The 4,877-nt window shown below is 45.5% G+C and overlaps 1 long non-coding RNA gene across 6 annotated transcripts in view; it reads right to left on the bottom strand.

The window, feature by feature from the left end:
- The window catches only part of LOC137542335 (uncharacterized), a 437,024-nt gene that overhangs the window by 257,443 nt on the left and 174,704 nt on the right, over positions 1–4,877 (bottom strand). The gene's annotated exons all lie outside the window — the stretch shown is intronic.

The raw sequence follows: 4,877 nt of genomic DNA, 5'->3' as shown, positions 1-4,877 counted from the left end.
TGAATATTGCATACTTACCTCACCGTCCGTTCCTCTCAGAAGCTCACCATTTTCTTCTTACAGTGATCATCTCCAGCTCTGACTTCGGAAGCCTCCCGCAGCGGCAGAGAGCAGTTTCCAGCCCGGCAGTCAGAGACGGGGGAGCCAGAGCTGGAATGCGGGAATCGTGAGAGGAATGGGAAGGCTCTATAAGACCCAAAGCATTCCCTTATCCTTTGGAATCTGTTTAGGTTTTTTTTTTTAAATGGCTTCCTACTCCCTTTAAAGAGAACCCTCAAATCTTAATAGTACACGGAGGCATGTTCTGCGTACAATGACATGCCTCTGTGTCCTTCTATTGTGCCTCCAGCTTCCCCCGGCCTTCACAAAAGCACCAGGCTAGCAACAATCTGCTTGTCTCTAGCCTGCTATTTACCTGCAGCTGTCATTCATCGCTGCTCCCCCGCCTCCTGTATAGAGCGGCTCCCCGCCTGTGTCCCTTCCCGCCTCCGGAAGCTTCCTCCAATCGGAAGTGACGCTGCGGCACAGGAAGTCGCAGCTTAGCTTTCGATTGGAGGAAGCTTACAGAGGAGGGGAGGGGAGGGAAGGGACACAGACGGGAGGCTGTGCAATACAGGAGGATCCACAGTAGAGTCGGCACCACCAATTTGTATTAAAGCTCTTTTATTCCATCAAAAAGTGGGTAAAAGTAATCTGTAGCTGCTACAGATTACTTTTACCCACTTTCTGATGGAATAAAAGAGCTTTAATACAAATTGGCGGTGCCGACTCTACTGTGGATTGTCTAGTGGAGTACTGAAGCGCGGAGTACTGAGTCTGGGCACACCAAGCTTTCCACTCCTTAGTGCTTGCTTCACACTGGAAATACTGCAATACAGGAGGTGGGGGAGCGGCAATGAATGACAGGTGCAGGTAAATAGCAGGCTAGCGACAAGCAGATTGCCACTAACCTGGCGCTTTCTTTAAAGGAAGGACAGCAGAGCCCCGGGGGGGGGGGGGGGGGGAGCCGGAGGCGCAATAGAAGGAAATGGAGGCATGTCATGGTACACAGAACATGCCTCCATGTCATATTAATATTTGACCATCACACCTCAGCATCTCTTTAAGGACAAAAAATGCAGTGTATGCTATCAGGTGCCCTGGAGCCACCAAAACTAAATCACTGCAGCTGTTAAATTCAATATCTGTTTGGCTGTGAATTATATGACCTCAGATAAAACCATAAGTATATAGTGTGTTATTATAAAGCATAACACAGCATGCTACGGGCAGGATGACTAGAATCCACCGCTCATCACAGTGATCACCCTGGCTTGGGTAATACATCGGAAAAAACGCCTGTATATGATTGCTGTGTTTCCAGCGAACAAGCAGCAATTTAATTTTCAACAAATGCCAGCCTCTTGACATTTGCTTTGAAGGAAATAAAGAGTGTTTGGAAGAGAGAACGGGAAGGGGGGGGGGGGGGGGGTCATGAGGCATTCATGAAAGGAGTTCTTCGGCTGGCAGTTTAGGCCTGCTTTGATAAATGAATTTGGTATATAAAGATGGCCTTTGCGGCATGTGACCTGTGCAGCATCACACAGGGTGCCACCCTTCAGAGGTAAGCCAGTGCCAGCTTATACCTTCATTATATTATGTACAGAAGGCAGAAGTAACCTGTGGAAAGTCTCCATGACATTTAACTGAGCCACTTTTGTTATTATTATTATTATACATTTATACAGAACTGACAGAGCTTTAAGACTGCATTAAAGACTGCATTGGACAATTAATATCACTACTTGTCCCTTGAAAAGCCTCACAATCTGATGTCCCTACCACAGTCTAGGGCAGATGCAGTGGCGTACCTAGGGCATTTGACACCCGGTGCTGGGTATTAAAAGACCCCCACCCCAAAAAAAGGAAAGGAGCGAGTGCAGCATACAAAGCATGCCACAGCAGGTGATGCCAAGTATAGGTGCCCCCAGTAGAGGTAATGTAGTTGCCCCAGAATAGGTAGCATAGTTGCTCACGTAATATAGCTAGTATAGTTGTCCCCAGTATAGATAGCTAGTATAGTTGCCCCCAGTATAGATAGTATCGTTGCCCCAGTATAGGTAGCTAGTATAGTTGCCCCCAGTAGATAGTATAGTTGCCCCAGTATAGGTAGCTAGTATAGTTGTCCCCAGTATAGATAGCTAGTATAGTTGCCCCAGTATAGGTAGCTAGTATAGCTGCCCCCAGTATAGATAGTATAGTTGCCCCAGTATAGGTAGCTAGTATAGCTGCCCCCAGTATAGATAGTATCGTTGCCCCAGTATAGGTAGCTAGTATAGTTGCCCCCAGTAGATAGTATAGTTGCCCCAGTATAGGTAGCTAGTATAGTTGCCCCCAGTAGATAGTATAGTTGCCCCAGTATAGGTAGCTAGTATAGTTGCCCCCAGTAGATAGTATAGTTGCCCCAGTATAGATAGCTAGTATAGTTGCCCCCAGTAGATAGTATAGTTGCCCCAGTATAGGTAGCTAGTATAGTTGCCCCCAGTAGATAGTATAGTTGCCCCAGTATAGGTAGCTAGTATAGTTGCCCCCAGTAGATAGTATAGTTGCCCCAGTATAGATAGCTAGTATAGTTGCCCCCAGTAGATAGTATAGTTGCCCCAGTATAGGTAGCTAGTATAGTTGCCCCCAGTATAGATAGCTAGTATAGTTTCCCCCAGTATAGATAGCTAGTATAGTTGCCCCCAGTATAGATAGTATCGTTGCCCCAGTATAGGTAGCTAGTATAGTTGCCCCCAGTATAGATAGTATAGTTGCCCCCGGTATAGGTAGCTAGTATAGTTGCCGATAGTATAGTTGCCCCAGTATAGGTATCTAGTATAGTTGCCCTCCGTATAGGTAGTATAGTTGCCCCAGTATAAGTAATATATTCGCCCCAGCATAGTTGCCCCAAGTATAGCTAGTATAGTTGTCCTCAGTGTAGGTAGTATAGTTGCCCCCAGTGTAGGTAGTATAGTGCCCCAGTATAGCTATTATAGTTGCCCCCAGTGTAGGTAGTAGAGTTGCCCCCGTGTAGGCTGCACAGTGAGCGACGTTGAAGGCGGAGACCTGTGGCACGTGACAGTGACGTAGCGCTCCAGGACCTTGAATGCAGAAGTCAGGTGAGTTATTCTCTGTTCGCCACGCCTGCTGCATATCTAGAGGGGGGAGATTGCAGAAAGGGGGACCCAGGTGAGGGAGGGTAGAGGTCTGCCCCTCCTCCTTGCCGCTGTCCCTCCTTCTTGCACTGCTTCCCCCTCCTGCTCATGGCCTCTGTGGGAGGCCTTTGTGACACCCCTCCCTGTTAGTCATCCGGTGCGCCACGTCTCCTGGCGCCCAATGGAGAGAACGCCCCTGTGCAGATGACAACATATGGTAGGTGCTCTCCATTTCCTCCTTTCTTTTACAGCAGACGCTGCCTTCCCATTAGTGCAGTGAGGGCATTCATGTATTGCACCTGACATTTTAAAGGTAACCACCAGAGACTATCCAGTTAAAAAAAAAAATCTGTGGTTTAAAACATTAAGCACAGCATAAAACTATGCTATGCTAATGCTAAATCTATACTAAAACACTGGCTCCCCATCAGCTTTAGGATCAATTTGAAAATCCTGTGCTTGCCCTACAAATCAGTGCACAAGACCCGCCCGACCTACATCTCCGAACGATGCCTAATTTAAAGTTACTGGAAGAGTTAATGATTAAACTTTCACTTCACTCAAAAGCTAATTGATAAGATTGGATTTGAAAAGGACAAAATTATCAGATTTCGTTGAGCCATATTTGCAGAATAAGCACTTCAAAAAAACTTCCACTGTTACTGGAGGGAATGGGGTGAGACTTATGCTTCATACACACTTGAGATAAAAGTCTTTGGAAAAGGCAAGATCACAGACCAATCTTACCCCCTTCCATGTAGTATGAGAGCCATACTCTACACAGTCTATTCTATGGAGCTAAGCTCCCCATCAGACAGAAATCTTTGCAAGATGCTGCACACAAAGATGCTGTACATATTCAAAAGATCATTATCTGCAAAAGATCTGTTCCTGCAAAAAATCCATTCCTGCAAAATGCATTCATAGTCTATGAGATCTGCAGATCCTCATACACACCTGGTTTAACAGACTTCATCTGCATATCTGGCAATCATCTGCAGATCTGAAAAGCCATCCTGGTGGATCTGATCTGCAGATGATCTGCAGATGATTGTCTGTTAAACCAGGTGTGTAGGAGGATCTGCAGATCTCATAGACTATGAATGCATTTTGCAGGAACGGATCTTTTGCAGGAACTGATCTTTTGCAGATACTGATCTTTTGAATGTGTACGGGCATCTTTGTGTGCAGCATCCTGCAAAGATTTTATCTGATGGGGAGTGCAGCTCCATAGAATAGACTGTGTAGAGTATGGCTCTCATACTACATGGAAGGGGGTAAAATTGGTCTGTGATCTTGCATTTTCCAAAGACTTTTATCTCAAGTGTGTATGAAGCATTAGGGGTGGAGATAACTTTTTCTGCTTTACCTGCTCAGCAATTACTTAATTACAAGACAGTCTGATGTTAAAAAAAAAACTTAACCAGGCACGTCACCTCTAGTTAGGACATTTAAATAAGTTATTAAGGAAAGAGAGGTGCTAAAGGGGGTGTGGCCAGGAAAAAAAGCAAAAAAAATTAACCCTTCGCACACTCGCATGCAAATGCTCAAACAAATGCATTCACAGATTGACTCATCCAGGCACCACTGTTATCCCTACAGCTAAGTTCAAAGCTGGGGTCTTAGTTTACAAAGGAATGCATTATCTTGCTTAGTCACCTACACTGCGCAGAAGTACCCAGGTAATAGTAGGTGTCCTAA

This window comes from Hyperolius riggenbachi, chromosome 12 (assembly GCF_040937935.1).
Source record: "Hyperolius riggenbachi isolate aHypRig1 chromosome 12, aHypRig1.pri, whole genome shotgun sequence".
Taxonomy (NCBI): Eukaryota; Metazoa; Chordata; class Amphibia; order Anura; family Hyperoliidae; genus Hyperolius; species Hyperolius riggenbachi.
The sequence above is the reverse complement of the archived record's forward strand: the minus strand, read 5'-3'. Positions and strand labels throughout refer to the sequence as shown.